Source organism: Protopterus annectens, chromosome 1.part0 (genome assembly GCF_019279795.1).
Source record: "Protopterus annectens isolate FY-2018-M chromosome 1.part0, PAN1.0, whole genome shotgun sequence".
Lineage (NCBI taxonomy): Eukaryota > Metazoa > Chordata > Ceratodontiformes > Protopteridae > Protopterus > Protopterus annectens.
In genome coordinates, this window is record NC_056725.1 from 356,049,341 (window position 1) to 356,068,032 (window position 18,692).

The window sequence follows — 18,692 nt, forward strand, 5'->3', positions numbered from 1 at the left end:
TCACTAATAAACTAGTAAAATTTATCATTGTTGGCAACAATTGGTTACTGGCTGGTAGCTACACTGCCTGGCCATCAGCAAAGAAGACATTTGGAGAAACAACTAGAAAAGAATAGAAAAATCTTTGGTTGGGAAGAACTCTGCATCTGTTTATCAAAAGGCATTTCAAGCTTCAGTTTTAGTATAGGAGAAGGTTTCTAGTAATTTAGAAGAAAATATAAATTACATGTATTAAGAGTTGCTTAAAATAAGTGAGACACTAGAGGAATATATAAAGTCAACTGACAAAAGACTATTCAGTTCAGCTGATAAAACTACATAAAATCAGAGAATAAATAATGGAAAGACTGAGTGGACAGCTATTTCAAAAAGTAAAATAATTCAATAAAAAAAAGGCACAGCATGACCATCCATATAAAACAGGGTTTATTGCATCCAAGCTTTTGAGTTAGAACTCTTTTTCAAGAATAAATCACTACATTAAAACCACAGAATAAATGAGCAACACCAGCCAATCAAAAAACACAAATCATGAACATATTATATAATTAAATAGGTTCCTTCCAAAAAATTAACATATATTTAATGAATAAACACTGCATAAAAACACTATAACCAACTTAATAAAACATTTTAGAACATTTTATTATAACCTAGAATGCTTCATATAATAAATATATCCTTCTAGCTAACATATGCTTGTCTTAATTTCAAAATAGGTTTAATACTATTAATTTTGTTAAGCCCTGGATGGACATCAGATCTAAAAAAGTTTATCCATTTGTATTCTGCCCTTTCTGTCACATTCACAATGTCCCCTCTCCTCTTATTCTTAAAAACTCTCTGTAATATTCTAAATTTAAACACATGCTCACTTCCAAACTGTAGAATATGCTTACTAAGTGCATTTGTTTCAGCACCTTTTCTTATCTCAGATAAGTGGGAGGCAATTCTCTCCTTAAATTTACAATTTTTTTTTCTAATATAAAAGCATAAAACATTTCTCACAGTTAGCCAGGTAGACTAAGTTCTCACTATTACATGTCCCAAATGCCTTAAAACTAAAATTAGCTTGTGTAATGGGATGTATAAATTCTGTTTCCATATTAATGTACTTGCAGAAAGTACAGTTATAACAAGGGACTGTGCCTTTATTAAATCTAGGTAATTCTTTATGTTTACCAAAATCTTTATAGCAAAGAAGTTGTTTCAAATAATTTTCTTTTTTATATATAAAATAGGGCCTTTCTCCCACTATGTTCCTAACATTGATATCAGAAGTTAAAATAGTCCAATATCTTTTGATTATAGATTGAATTGGTCTGGAATGTCTGTTATACTTCATCATGTATCCCATTTTATTAAAGCCAACTTTCCTTGTGGAGCTAACATTATGGGCATTATTACCTTCTCTAAGTAAATATTGTTTACCTATATTGGATTGTTCAAACTTAACATATTCGGCACCCTCAGTTAACAAACTTCTTTTATAGCCTCTTGCCAAAAAATCTTGTGTCATCATATCAATTTCAGCTACAAACCTTCTTCCGTAGTGTTCAGTCTACTAGGTCTTAAAAACTGGCTTTTAACTACGCCTTTGTAAATATGGGTGGGGTGCATAATGGAATTATGTACATATCTGGTTGCTTGCACCTCTTTTCTATATGTAGATGTATGAATCTTACCATTGATGTTCATAAATATAACATCTAAAAAAGTAATTTCCTCTACTGAGCAAAGCATTTCGAACTTAAGAAAGCTAGTACTACTTTGTAGATGTTCAACAAATGACTCCAATGCATCTCTAGTTCCTTTCCACAGCAGCACTATGTCATCTACAAAGCGCTTAAAGCTATGCAATGCTATGGTATATAAGTATGTTACACTTTTTAATGGTGTTTCTGATAAAGTCTGAGGCTTAAGGCCGTTGAAAGCGCTAAATCAATAAACTGGTTGCTGTGGATTTATCGTTTGTGTTTGTTGCTTTCACATATCTGGATAATTATATAATGTGTTCATGATTTGTGTTTTTTGATTGGCTGGTGTTGCTCATTTATTCTGTGGTTTTAATGTAGTGATTTATTCTTGAAAAAGAGTTCTAACTCAAAAGCTTGGATGCAATAAACCCTGTTTTATATGGATGGTCGTGCTGTGCCTTTTGTTATTGAATTATTTTACTTTTTGAAATAGCTGTCCACTCAGTCTTTCCATTATTTTATTCTCTGATTTTATGTAGTTTTATCAGCTGAACTGAATAGTCTTTTGTCAGTTGACTTTATATATTCCTCTAGTGTCTCACATATTTTAAGCAACTCTTAGTACATGTAATTTATATTTTCTTCTAAATTACTAGAAACCTTCTCCTATACTAAAGCTGAAGCTTGAAATGCCTTTTGATAAACAGATGCAGAGTTCTTCCCAACCAAAGATTTTTCTATTCTTTTCTTGTTGTTTCTCCAAATGTCTTCTTTGCTGATGGCCAGGTAGTGTAGCTACTAGCCAGTAACCAATTGTTGCCAACAATGATAAATTTTACTAGTTTATTAGCAATATGCCTGTCTTCACACTAGGAGAGCTCAAATCAACATGCTACCTGGTCAGCAACCATCTTGGATGTGTACAGAAGCAGACTTTTCTGTGTAAATGGCCACCAGGAATTCTCTCACTAGAAGGAAATTTAGAAAAAAATCGACAGTTAGGGTCCCGAAATCTATTTATTCAATGCAAGTAAAATAAATGAGAAGCCCAAAAGGGTCCATTGTACTAAATTTATGCATTTTAACAAATCAATAAATTTCACCAGCTTTTTAGCAATTTGTCTCTGTTTATTCTAGGAAAGCTCAAATCAACTTGCTACTTAGTAAGCAAGCATGTTGGATGTCTATAGAAGTATACTTCTCAGTGAAAATGGCCAACTGCAGCCACCATGAATTCTCTCACTTCAAGGAGATTTAGCAGAAAACTGGATAATTTGGGTCCAGAAAGCTATTATTTACCTGCCTTTTGTACTTTAGAAGGCACATAATCCTACAAAAGAGTCTAGAGCAGATGCCTATGAATTTTATGAGTTGCATGGTTTGTAATAAGCAGTAGAATACTTTGTGATATAAGAAATGACTGGGTAAGGGTCTTTTTTTTAAGAGAAGTAGACCCAACCTTATCAAAAGTTGTAGATGTATGATATGGGTATGAAATTACTAGTATACAGTTAAATGAATTAATCAAGGAAATCAACTTGTGTAGGATAATACATGTGTTAAATTAAGGGAAAATATGAGAAATAAAAATATTTTTGTAACATTAAAGGAAAAGAAGTGGGGGTATATACTACATATAAAATATGGTATAAATGAAATTCAAATCTTGTGCAGTAGATGTGGCTGTAAGTATGCATAGGAAAATCATACTGTTTTTGATTTTATAGAATCTTGCTAGAAACAATGGAACTGGAACCATAGGGCAAGGGGGAGTGAGTGCCTCTCCAATTTAAACAGATGCATGAATGTGCCCTTCCCAGCTGACAAAAAAAAATTAAAATATAGATACTGAATGTACTCCTTGTATGCATCTTACTGGTTATTTAACTTTACACCATTGCTGTTTGCTAAAAAAAAAAAAAAAAACTGCAAAAATAACTTAACTGTTACTTACCTGTTAAGCGGATCCTCAATAATTCACCAGAAAAGTCAAACATCTAATGAGGGAAAGGGCAAAAATCTAAGACAAAATTAGAGATTGATGAGAGTATACTTTTAAATGACTGATATTTTCTGTAAAATACTGATTTTACAATTACAAATATCAGGAAAGTGCAAATTTCCATCCGGTCCTTTAAACTACCATTCGCTAAAGCTTGATCCCTCACCTGCCATCATGTCAGATCAGCTGCACAGGTGGAACCACATGATGGAAATAAAGCAGCGACTGCAAATGGGACATCATGACAGAAATAGAACTGCAACTGGGACCACAACAGAGTGTGATTTCTTTTTAGATCTGGTATGAGAGGAGAGCAAAGAAACAGTAATTGCCTTGTAATGGAAAGGAGGTATATGCTCTTTGTAGCAATAGTGATAACAACAATTGACTGTCTTGGTGACTTCTGGGAAGAGTGCTAACTGAAAGTTTATAGTCGGACCCTATAGTTCTGGACCAATGTTTTCATGGCCTACCCAGTTATCAAATAGGTAAATAAGTCAACTGGATATTTTTCTGAGTGATATATCTCTGTATGGAACTTCCAAAATAGAAGGAGAATCAAAAACATTCACAAGACTGTATTTGAACTTCTTCACTTCTTGCTCTGGGATGTGCCTGGAAATAATTCAATTACTTCCTTAATAAATTAATAAAGAAGAACAGTGGCCATGAAACTTGTTTATGTTGAATCATTTGTTCAGTTTTTAGACTGTGTAATTTAGGCAGTAAGACAGTAAACTGACATAATGAAGTTCTGTGTGTTTTTTTCATTTAACTTCACTGAATTATTTTTTTTAAAGAACTGCAGTTTGAGGGAGTGGTTGTAAGGGGATTTAAAACACCTTAGTTTCTCTTTTAGCTAGAGCTAATCAGGTGGATTGTTTGCTTATTTTCTTCTTTATGTTACATGTTGACACACACATACATATATATATATATATATATATATATATATATATGTATATATATATGTATATATATATATATATATATATATATATATATATATGTGTGTGTGTGTGTGTGTGTGTGTGTGTTTATATATATATATATATATATATATATATATATATATATATATATATATATATATATATATATATATATATATATATATATATATATACCTATATACATATATATATATATATATATATATATATACCTATATATATATAGAGAGAGAGAGAGAGAGAGAGAGACGAACCTGTGGTTGGCTTTAGCTCATTATTCCCTTTTGCATAGCTGATCTCTTTTAGGAAATGTTATGTCAATATCATCAGCACACCAGATGTTAATACAACATAGGCCATTTATTCTTCAAGGGCAGCAGGATCCTCATTTGTAGATGAAGCACAGAAATGCAGAGTAATTTGCCAACAGCAACATCAACATTAGTAATAATTCTCTCTCTCTCTCTCTAATGAGGTGTTTTTCAGAATATTTTACTTCTGCAGAGATTGTGCATATTGGTTATTTATGCTGTTATCATAAATGCTCTTCTTTTTAAACTGAGCTACACATGCATGGGTCTCAATGGTGAAATGCTAGTGATATTTATATAAGCTCATGTAGTTCATCCAAAACTACCAATAAAGTACATGTAATGATTTTTGTCATAACAATAAAGGGTATACAATGTTAACAAAGTGGCTATAACTACTGGTTGGGGTGGGGGATTTCTATGGATGAAAGTACCTTTGCTCTTATCTGTTTATTTCTAAAGAGTCTTTAATTTCGTTTTGCAGGACTAGTATGTATATGGGATCTATATTATGTGATCGAACATTATGATGATCGAACACCTAAACGTAGACACGTAAATGTTGAACCCTTAAAACTGTGAATGGGCATTTACGCAAATTTTCTCCCCTGGGAAAAAAATTTGCTTGGCCGTAGGAAACAAAACAAACCTTTAAACACTAATCAAGTGGGTGCTATGCCCCACACCCCCCCAACATGGGGGGCTATGCTCCCTACACGCCCTAACTAAACATACCAACTCCGAGATCACTCTACATTGGGGAAAAGGGCAAATTACCAATGACGGCCAAGTGAATTTTTTTCCCAGGGGAAAACATTTGCATAAATGGCCATTCACGATTGTCAGAGTTTGACATTTATGTGTCAAAGTTTAGGTGTCTGATCACCTAAACGTTTGATCACATAATATAGATCCTGCATATGTATGTAAATTAAGTTGGAATACTTGACTATGACTGTTTTGTGTCTGTATGAAACAAACTTGAAATATGTTACTTTGCTTATTATTATTATTATTATTAGTAGTAGTAGTAGTACTGTTAGTAATGCACCTATAATTGCTGGTAGTGGGGGATGTCTATGGATAAAAATGACTGACTGTGTTAAGTTGATAAAGTTAAATAGTCATTATTCTGTCTTTACAGGACTAGTGTATATTTGTGTAAAGCAAATTGGAGTACTTTACTACGGCCATTGCTATCACAATCAGATGTGATGTGTACACAGTCAAAGTGGCCGTAAGTGATCAGTATGGCTATTGATGAACTATAATGATAGCAGTCTGAGTGGAGTTTATCGTTAAAAGGTTCTGAAATAAGTACTTTTGTTATTGCTAGTTAATAAATTTTGTTTCACTGCTTACTGAAAAGCATATTAATAAGATATTCTAACAAATGTTGCTGCATTATACAAGAACTGTAATTTAAAACCATCAAGAAGGTGAATTCAGAAGAACACATGCGATACTTCATGGTTGTAAAAATGTGTGCAAACGGGAGGGGGGCATGGCTGAAAAAAACCCTGGGCCAAGGTACATTTAATCCACCATTGGTTGGGTGATGTTGCAGTCAGGTCCATCTCTAAAGGATTGCTGTACATTGTTAGTCCCCAGGATCTGCATAACTGAAAAGACAATGCACATCTTTTATAAGATGTTCCAGTCTGTAGCTCATAGTCTCTTGCAGCTTGTAGGGATAGACATTATGAGATTGGCATTCTGAATGACACACTATAATCTCCAGTATTCTAATGTCATTTATATTTAAAATGTGTACCACTTTTATTTTTGTTGTGATTAACAGGTCATATGTTGTATTTTTTTAAATGAGTTTGTTTTTTTTGCTTTTTTTCGCTCAGGATTATCAGTTTATAGAGGTCATTGAAGAGAACTGCTGTTTTGATAGCTACTTTTTTTAGTTAATACTCAATTTCAAGTTACATTTTGAAATGCTAATCTAAAATGCTCACAAGGGTTTTCATGATGACTTGGGGGTAGAGTGGCACAGTAGTGCAGTGGATGGAGCTGCTGCTTGGTTTCAGATGTGGTTTTCGCATGATGTACATTATGGATGGAATCTGCATGCCGTTTCTCTGTTCAGGCAGGTTTTTGATGAGGTCTGTGGATTATTTTTTTTTTCAGAGAACAAAATCATGCTATTACATGAACTAGTTAGTGATCTTCTTAATTGCCCCTAGGTACGTGTGCGAGTGTGTGTGTGTGTGTGTGTGTGTGTGTGTGTGTGTGTGTGTGTGTGTGTGTGTGTGTGTGTGTGTGTGTGTTTTTGCATGCTTCCATGTAGTTTGCTTCTGAGTTCATATGATTTAATTCCAGTGAAAGTATGGTTTTCACACCGTTTCTGTATTGGGCTAAAGGAATAAATAGCCTTAAGTGGCATACTAGATAAGCAGTACTGCTGTTACTACAGGATCACACACCAAGGAAGTTCAACATTCATTTGTAATGTTGCATAACATTTCGGTGTAATTATTCTTAATTCATATTGGTATTATATATACAACTCATGTTCATATCACATATATTAAAAACAAATAAATAAATAAGTTGCAGTTTTTAGATCACTACGTGCCCCCCAAGCCTTCAATAGCTTCTGGCACCCCTGGCTAGAAAATAATATTTTGGAAAGATATGCAGATGAAAAGAAAAGTTTCAAAAGAATTTGTATGTTGCTAAACAGAAAAATGAAAATGAGTTTCACCAATATATCTGGCAGATACTATTAATGTAAAAATAGCCAATACAATGAAGTGTAAAATGCATCAGAGGCAACAACACAAGAGTGAAGTTTAGACTGTTAGCGAGTAGTTCTGGAAATAATATAAATTAAATACTAGGGTTAATTCAGTAAACCCTACATGGAGTGATTCTCTGTGTAGGAATAGTATTGTGGCCCGAACATGAAATGTGGCTGCCAAGCGATCCAGGAAACAGGGCTGGGGGCATGCACGAGTATGCAGACACGGTGCAGACATGGAAGTGATCGCAGAATGCAAATCATCTCATCTGCTGGTGAAAAACATGCAAATTAGGTGATTTTGTGATCCAGGAAGCAGAAAGCTATCCATGTAGGTGCCGTGTCTGCGGGAAAAATGTATGCAGTTACTAACCAAATATAATAATAATATAAGAATGTAAAAATAAAATAGGGGCTGTGACAACTCAAATAAAAGCATGTGTTAGGTGCAGAAGGCATGCAAATAGCCAAAACTATGGCCATTGACCTTTAAAAGTGATGCAATTAATGAAAAATTAAAACTTTTTTGTCACATATGTCAAATTTAAGCGGCATGCAGCAATGCGCAAACATGCTAGTTTGCAAAAAAAAAATTAACTAGTAAAATATGATATTTAAAGCTATATTGAAGTTTCCCATTATACTGGCCAGCATGCAGAGTCATACAATGGCAGGTTATAGTGGTTGCTAAGGACATAGGCTGTGGTGTAGTGCAGTATCTAGGGTATATGCAATTAGGTGTATTTAAATGAGCTAAGTTTATTGAATAGCAAAATGGCCACCATGTCCACAAGTACTAACTGTGCAAGGGCTAGAACCATGGTAGTGTAGGCAGAAGAGACAGCTGACATGAAAAGGGTGTGTGTCACGATTTGAGTAAGCACATTGATGCTCAGTAGCTCCTGTTTGCGCTCAGCTAAGCAGGGGTAAGTATCTGAGGCTGCTAAGCTGTGCTTAGTTAAAGAAAAGCTAAGCATGCTTGTGTACAGTGGAGGGTCAAATTTGCTGAGCAATGTTTACACTGAAGCTGCGGGTTTGCATGGTGTGGGGCTTAGAAGTGGAGGAAATTGAAAGAGAAAAAAATAAAAGAAAATAGCTTAGAAAAGCCAATCAACTATAAATGACTAATAAGCCCTCTGCCACTCACACTGGCCCATTCAAACCCCTCAATAATGTAGCTGGCAGGTGGAATGTACCTTAGTCAGCCAATCATACAGGCTGCATCTGCAGCACACCAGTATAAAGTATGCAGACACCCTTCAGTCTGATTTTTCCAACATACTCTGCACCATTGGAGTACACACTTGGGAATTTTAAATGATAAAATGATAGTGGCTGCTGCTGCTTTGCTACATCTGTACATGCTATAGGCTGAGGTCAGTGATAATGATGATGGTGACAACCGACCCAGACTGAGGAGGAGAAGAGTGTTCAGACCCAGGGTAACCTTTCAGGGTCTACATGAGCTGGAGATAGTAGAGCGCTACAGGGTGGACAGGGACATACTACAGCATCTCACTGAGCTCTGCCACCCTCACCTCAGACCCAGCGCCAACAGAGGGGAATCCATCCCAGTAGAAACAAAGGTATGTTTAGCCTTAAGAATACTAGCTGCAGGTACTTTCCAAAGACCTACTGGAGACATGATGGGGGTCTCACAGGCATGTGCATGCAGGGTACTCCAACAGTTCCTGGATGTTATGCTAACACATACCAGTGAGCACATTTATTTCCCCAACACCTCTGAGGAGAGGACCACATATGCATCTCTTCCACCATGTAGCACACTACCCAGTGATACTAGGTGCCATAGATTGCACTCATATGCACATCAAAGCACCACCTGGTGAGGAGGGTAGAGTCTACATCAACTGCAAGGGGGTATAACTCCACCAACTGCCAGGTTGTGTGCAATGCCCAGGGCATTATCATCAATATGTGTGCTGGCAGCCCTGGCAGTTATCACGACTCCCACATCTGGCGTGCATCACAGCTGTACCAGGCATTTGTCATATGGTCACCTAGTGGGGGATGCTGGCTATGCACTGGAACCGTGGATGATGACACCTATCAGAAATGCACATACACCCACTGAAGAATGCCATAATGAGGCACATGCACAAACTAGGAACATTGTAGAGTGTGTGTTTGGACTGCACACGTCACGGTTCCGCTTCCCTGACATATCTGGTGGGGCCCTGCAGATATGTCACACATATTCATAGTATCTGCCATGCTACACAATATGATCCTGCGGAAACAGCTATGGCAGGAACATCACAGGGAAGGGACACACAATCCCCCACCATTGCCAAGATCCCCACAGGTACAGGGGGACTTGAAGGAGGAACCCCCTGAGCCTGTCTCTGTAGGCAGACGTAGGTGTGCCCAGTACACCCGGGGCTTGGATAAGAGGCAACGCATAGCACATACACTGACCCCCTATGTACCCAGGGACTGACACCTTACTCCGACTTGCACACACAGTAAAAAGGATGCCACACATATCACACTAGCTGTACCTTATAGGCTGTGTACTGAGTGCATCAGACAGAGTCAACCCTGAAGCACTGTCCTCACAACTGCTGCAAGCACAAGGTAAGTCACTCTGCTTAACAACAAATGAATGGAGTAGTAGACTGTGGTAGTATATCTATGGTATTGCTGCATGTATGCAAGGGAATGGGGTGGGCTACCGGGATAGCAGCAGAAAACTGACAGCTATGTAGGACAACAAGGTGCCAAAATTCACTGCAGTATATGTGGGGGACTAAGGAACTGCGGGGTCATAGGTCACGTGCATTGATGTCAATGTTGGAGTCCCATACACACCTGTCAGCCTCTCACAGCAAGTTATCTGTACAAAGCCATAAAGAAATGTGTGTCAAAGACCAGAAATAGGGACAGTTATGAAATATTGCTCTTACAAACTTAGACAGTGATATTAGAACAGGTCTTGCAGTTGCATTAAGTCTCTGAAGGGTAAGAAGTCTAAAACTCAAATGTCTGTCATTACTTTCTAACTTCAATCTTTAATGATATGCCAGTATTTTCCAAGACAACCACAATATAGGTCTATATTAGATAACTAAAAGTTTTTTAAGCGAATGTTCACATGAGCAAAAATGCTGGGAATTGAAAAGGTGTTTGTGGGGTCGTGGTACAGTGAGGAGTGGGATATTTGCCCTTTCCGCTCTGCAGTGTGATCGCGGAGTTGGAATATATAGTTAGGGGGGGGGTCGAAGTTCGATTTCCAGCATTTTTGCTCATGTGAGAGTTTGCTTAAAAAAACTTTTGGTTATCTAATATAGACCCCTACAATATATGCTAAATGGACCCAAAATATGATGCAAACATCTAGATAGTTTGTGGAAATTTGTATAATTGAGAGGTATGCCCCCCTCCCCCCAGCACACCCATGTTCCCATAGAAATACAGTAACATTTATGTTTGTAGGGTAATAGTAGCAGACCACACATTCCTACGGCTGTCCCACTCAACTTGCTAACTTGTTCCATGTCCACAATATGCAGGGGTCAATGTGCTATGTCTGTGCATGGTTAATACTGTCAGGAAGTAGACAGCACTTACTGTTGGCTGTTGTGGCTTAGTGGTCTAAGTACAGTACTGTGATTGACAGGGTCCATGGTTAGAGACTGGCTGTGCCAACTATTTTGCATGTCAGATGCATCTGCAGTAGGAGTTGTACACATTGTCCAGAAGCCAATATTTGTTACTGCAGGAAAGCTGGACAATGGAGGGAGAGGGGGCCATACATATGGACAGTACACAGCACAGAGTAACCTACACAGTGCTTAGTAGAACAGCAGGTTGTGACAAGTCAGTGTAGTGCCAGGTTATAAATGGCTGCCACGTTACTGTGTCAGTACCGACAACAATTCAGTGGGCACCGTCCATACCCCTGGAATGACAGGGTGTCACAAAATGTCCATGTGTATGCCTCATATATCTGTTCTGGTTGTCATAACATTGCATTTGCCTGCCAAACTATGTGCAAAACAATAAAGGTTGATGTGAAAACATCAATGACAGACAGGTGAGATGCAGATCTCATACCCTTACGAAAATGCAAGCTAATGCAAAACCATTCTGCCAACTGTCTACATTTGGAAGAGCAATATTAACACCCTGTCCCCATGTTTGGGCCTGTGTCTGACTGTTATATATGGGCCTGCCCAGATGTCAGTCTGTAAGAGTTTGACAGCTGTGGCCAACATGCAACCTTATAATAACATTGCAACATAAACCGTCTGAGGACCATAGCAGATGTAGGGGTGCAATGATGGACAACCTGTTAAACAGGTACAGTCAGAGGTGTGAAGTCCATAATCCTGTGTGTGATGTTATGACTTCTACCCCACTCACACCATAACTACTAATACATAATGGCAACTGTGGAGAAATCCTGTGACTGAACTACAGAAGGACAAAGAGACACATATAAGGGGAATTGGGACCACTGACCAGACAAATGGAGAATGTGCACACCAGAGCAATTTGTGGAGTAATATAGGTTCCCTGCAGTGTATGGAGTCAGTAAACAAATGTCTGTCAGTGGTTCATCACATTACTCTATACTACTCTGCCACTGACATACCAGGAAATCACAGTTGTTGTTGTGTCTTTCGGCTTTTCCCGATTAGGGGCCGCCACAGTGGATCTCTGGTCCGCTAATGATTGGTAGTTAATTTTTACATGCCGAGTTACCAGCCCTGATGCACAACCTTCAACGAAGGTACTCCCATTCATGCATGTCTCCATGCAGAAGACTCTCTAGCTGAGAACCGAACTGGACAGCGTCTTACTGTGAGGTGACAACGCTACAGCAGCACCACCACCACGGGTGTACCAGGAAATCACAGTGCTATGTAGAATATACCACACATATTATGGAAAACTCTGCACAGTCCAATGCACTCTGTACCCACACCAGGATATGACTCAGTTATAAAGATAGTACACAGCCAGGAGATCCCCAGCCAGTGTATCACTGAGGTGCTGGACTGTTTACACAGGTTCATCAGCCAATCGGCATTAGCACACAAAATCCTGGACTGGAGTGCAGCTAACTCTGGAATAGAGTCCAACTCTTACTAGTGAAGGTCATATTGGGCATGCTCCTACACTTAGAGAATTACAGCCCATAAAATCCAAGAAAATGCTCAGCAAACAGATTCCTCTCCAAAAATATTTATTGAAGATAATCCAAATCATACGTAAAGCAAACAAAAACTCCACCAAGTGAGGATTAAGCCACCATAAGCACTTTCTTCCCCCCAAAGTACACATTAACATGGAACTTCATCCATGTTAATGTGTACTTTTGGGGATTAAAGCGCTTATGGTGGCTTAATCTTCACTTGGTGGAGTTTTTGTTTGCTTTCCATGTGATTTGGATTATCAGCAATAAATATTTTTTGGACAGGAATCTGTTTGCTGAGCGTTTTCTTGGATTTTGTGGTTTTTGGACTTTTTTGTTTCATTTCTTAATTACAGCCCATGTCTAAACCCACATCTGACTATACAACTGTGTTGTCCATATAGGTCTTTGCATACAGACAGCTATGTACATCTTAACTGTCTCTCCCCACCCCCATCAGACAGGATTAGCCTCAGCTATCTGTAGGTGGCACATATGTGATATATCTCCATCTGTTGAGTGTGATAGACATACATATATATAGGCAACATATACAAATGCATCAGTTATAGACAGACAGAGACAGAGGGAGAGAAAGACAGACAAAGACAGATAGAGAGAGACAGAGAGAGAGAGAGAGAGAGAGAGACACCCTGAAAGGCATAGAATGATGTCCTGATGCAGACATTTGCACACCAATTGTAACCAGTGGCATGTGTCAATATGAAGGTGAGCTCCATTGTGTAATAGTAGTGAGTTAGGGGTTGTAATCTCACATCACCTGCCTTGTCTGTGTGTTTGTGTGTGTGTGTGTGTGTGTGTGTGTGTGTGTGTGTGTGTGTGTGTGTGTGTGTGTGTGTGTGTGTGTGTGTGTGTTTCTAGGTTAAAGCATTTTCGGGCCTTTTCCACCCATTGCCCTACTTTACAAGGCCTGCTGATGTCATTCACCTTAGAAGCGCCTATGGACACTCTTTAGTGATATAACCTCTGTGGTGCATTCAATAAGTATGTAGCACAATAATAAATACCACTGAATAGGTAGGGGTTCTGATCTCTGCATTGGCAATTGTGTTTGTGTGTGTTTCTATGTTAAAGCCTTTTGAGGCCTTTTCCACCCAGAATACACACATGCACATGCAATAAGTATGAAGTAGTATAGTACATACACATAGATAGGTAGGGGTTCAAATATCAGCACTGGCAACTGTGTGTTTCTAGGTTAAAACATTTTGAGGCCTTTTGAACCCAGTAAACTTCCCATTGCCGTACTTTACAAGGTCTGCTGATGTCATTCACCTTAGAAGCACTGTTGGACAGTCTGTAAGTATATAATCTCTGTGGCACATGCGATAATGATATAGCACTATAGTACAGAAAACTAGATAGGCAGGAGTGCTAATCCCAATACTGGCAACTGTGATACTGTGTGTATGTGTGTGTGTGTGTGTGTGTGTGTGTGTGTGTGTGTGTGTGTGTGTGTGTGTTTGTGTGTGTGTGTGTGTGTGTGTTTGTGTGTGAGTGTGTGTGTGTGAGAAGCATATCCTGTGTGTGTGTGTGTTGGTTATACCATTTTGAGGCCTATTTCACCCTGGTGACCCTTCCATTGCATTACTTTACAGGGCCTGTTCATGTCATCCACCTTAGATCCACTCTTGGACACTTTCTAGGCATATAAGCTCTGTGGCACATGCAATAAGTAGCACTACAGTACATACAACTAAGTAGGTAGAGGTTTGAATCTCAATACAGCCAACTGTATATGTGTTTGTGTATGAAGTATATACCCTATGGCTTTCGGGTGTATTGGGTATAACATTTTAAGGCCTGTTGACCCCCTCCCCATGTCATTACTTTAAAGGGTCTACTGTTGTCATCCACCTTAGATGCACCATTTTAAACTCTGAAGATCATGCCACTCATCTGTACAGATGTATGCAGAATGTCCAGATATTTGCAACATATATGTGGTCCATGCTTCAAAGCAATGGGGTTTTATGTCAAATCATTGGCAAATCATTGAGAGCTGGTGTCACAAATAGTAACAGACATGTCATTTTCAGATGTCATGCCCTTCTGAAACATCATGCTGATGCAAAACCTGTTACCCTTTCACTTGTCTATCCCTATTTTGGGGGTTTATCCCACCATTCATGAAGGCATTCCCAAGATTAATTTCTGTAAGAGGTTGTGAGTTATGTCCCTGGCATATAATCTCCGTGGTGCATGCGATATGTACGTAGCTCTATAGTACATACAAGTAGATAGGTAGGTGTTCTAATCTGACTATTGCCAACTGTGTGAGTGTATGTGTTTCTGTATGCATATCCCCTGTGGCTGTCTTGCCTGTGTGTATGTGATGGTTATACCATTTTGTGTGCCTGTTCCACCACGTTAACTCCCCCATTGCCAACCTACTCAGGGCCCTTACAGATGTCATCAGCCTTAGAAGCACAGTTACACATTTTCTAACACAAAGGCACTGTGGCACATGCAATATACATGTTGGTCTGTATTGTACATAACAAGATAGGTAGTTGTTCTAATCTGAAAAGTGTCAACTCTGTGTGCATGTGTGTTTCAATGCCTGTCCCCATGTGGCATTGTTTGTGTGTGTGTGTGTGTGTGTGTGTGTCTATGTGTCTATGTGTGTATGTGTGTGTGTGTGTGTGTGTTTGTGGGGGGGTGTTTGAGATAGCCCTACCATGTTAAGGGCCTATTAACCCCCCACTGGCAATCCTAACACTCCTTGCAATTGTCACTCACCTGAATAGTAGTGGCAGACACTGCAAAACTATAGTAGCGTTGTGGTGCTTTTGTTGTGTATAAAGTAGTATTGTATGTAAAACTAGGCAGGCAGAGGTTCTGCTGTCAACAAGGGCAGGTCATGAGTGGGTGTGTATGTGTGTGTATGTGCATATATCCCATTGCAGCAGTCTAACTATTTTATGGCCACTGGCATATCTCTCAACCCCTCACAGAAAGACATCTTGTTAAAGCCATACAGAAAAGTGGGTCAAAGGCCAAACATTGAGCACAACTATCACATATTGATGTTTCATGCATGGAAATTAGATAACAGAACAGATTGTGCATTTAAATGCATTTTCCAAAGGGTATGAGTTGTGACATGACAATATCTGTCATTAATTTCTAATGTTAGTCTTTCATGATTTTCCACCAATTTGCCAGAAAACCACAATGTTATGACAAATGGAAATAAAATATATGGCAAACATCAGAACATTCTGCAGAAATATGTATATGTGAGAGTTATGGCCACCATCTGTACCACCCTGCAGGTTGCAGTCTATGTTTGGCAAGGTGTGACATGTGACAACAACTCAAACAATACACAGGTCCCCAGAGTGTAGGACAACAAACATTTCATAAAGTTGCCTACTAATTGCATAGAGCAGTTATTGCACATCAGAGGCACCTTAATGTCATGACAAATAGCATAGCATAAGCTAAGGTAATGTCACACAAAGAAACATTTCATAAAGTTGCCTACTAATTGCATAGAGCAGTTATTGCACATCAGAGGCACCTTAATGTCATGACAAATAGCATAGCATAAGCTAAGGTAATGTCACACAAAGAAACTATCATATTAGCAAACCGAAGGCCATCCTGTGTGTTTCACTTTGCAGTGGGTATGGTATGTCCTGCCAACTGTCACGTTACTACAAGACGTGTCTCACAGTCCACATTTGATAAGGTGTCAACCACAATCTGTGTCACCTATGTGCATGCAATATGTAAATATGTGAAGGCCCTGTGACTACTTGCTGCCCCCAATGACTCACATGTATCTAGGCATGAATGCTAATTGCCACCACATACATATTTAGGTACTGCCTAAGGCTCTGTCAACTGTAAGTAGTGTGCAGTCTGTCATTGAGCCACAAACTGCTGTTAACACACTGCAATGGGCCATACAGTGGGTATGAAATGGTGCCAAGGTCCTGGCCTCAGGCTGAATGCAGACAACAGTGTCAGCATACCATACGGCAAGGACATCGCCCCACTATTTCCCACATCAGCAGCAACCCCATAAACAAAAACACTGCAATGACAGATCTGGGTACTGAGCATGCTAACAATTTTGCATTCAAGCAACAAGTGGTGGGAGTGGTCAGAAAAGGCTTGGATGTTGTTCGCCACACAGTTAAAGGGACTACATCTAGACAATAGGTGAACATTACATCGGAATAGTCCTCAGTCAGTACAACAGTACATTAGCAGCATGGCTGGTCCACTATGCACTTATGCAGACATCTGCAGAAACTGTAAAGGCTATGTTAACACCCACAAAGGTCATCCATGGCACTCAACACCTGTTCCATGCAGACACCCACTAATCAGTACTGCCCCAGTGGTTATCAGTCAGGTTGTCCACAGGTGTCTGTGGCATGCCTAGATGGCAGCACTGTGATCAGCCCTTCAAAAGCTGCCCCATATACGAGAGTACGCACATTACTGGCATGAAAGGCCTGAATCACATATGACACAGCAGAAAAAATTGATGGAGAGATAGATTTGTCAACCAGGGGCTGCCCTGTCTCATGAATGCACTCCCCAAACATGCCAAACACAGTACCATGCAGACCCTCATCAACTGCTTCAAGGTTGAGTGGATGGGTAATAAAAACAAACATCTGCTCCAGGGCTCCAACATGTGTCCATCAATGAAATAAAATGTCCAATAGGCAGTGATTATACCATAAGCTCCACACATCGAAGAAACCAGGGAGCTAAATTCCATAAAGTCTTTATTCATTTCTTGGTTAAGCGTTTTCTTCCCCTGCATGATACTTTGGGCACATCATCAGAACCAAAAGAACATTCTCCTATCTTTTGGTCAACCCTTTTATACATCCAATAAACAATGATTCAGTTACCTATTTAATTAATACATCAATGAGAAACAATATATTTAAAACCATAGAAAATACGTTTACATTTTACCCATAACCATAGTAAAAACATAGGTAAAAATACTTAGTGTAAATAAATCATAAAGTTAAAGCTTTTTGCCATGGCCAACAGGTGCTGAGTGATGATTGTGTTGGGAGTGAAATAAGGCACCTAGGTCCAGTACTCTAGTAACCTCCTCTGTAACTATGAACCTGTGATCCTAAGGAACACCCAGGTGACATGTATCAGGACTAGCTTGCTGTGTCAAGGTTATGCATGCAAGGTTACTGCTGTCTGCCCCCATTGTCCCTTACAGAGTGCTCCACACATACCTTGACGATGAAAAGGTGTCTGTGTTGCCACTCTGCCATGTTGAGCTTCTGTAATGGCAGCAGCTCACCATGACTTACACACGCAGACACCTGGAACAGAAACAGAATAAGGTCTGTGAGACAACAGTCAATAAGCAGTATTAATAGCAATAAAGCATCATGGCACAAAGGTACATACACTTTGATGTATACACATGACATTTAGAAGCAGACAGCACCTTTCAGGGCATAACACTACTACACTACAAAATGCCATTACCTGTACTTGAGTCACCCTGTGCATTAGACACATATTAGCATGTCCCTGCATTGATGGTATGGATAATAGGGATGTGGCGCAAGTATCATCACATGCATAGGGTGTGGTGTAGGCTTGCCAAAGGCCTAAGCTGTGACATACAGTTGACATCATGTGTGTGTGTCTGGACGGGTGCTGGTCAGCTAGGCCATGGAGAGGAGCTGTGTGTGTTTGTCAGTGACCTGCATGTGACAGTGATGTATGAGTGTGTGTGTGCACACAGTCAAACCATGTGCTAACCCTACACAAGGGTATGTTGGACAGCCATG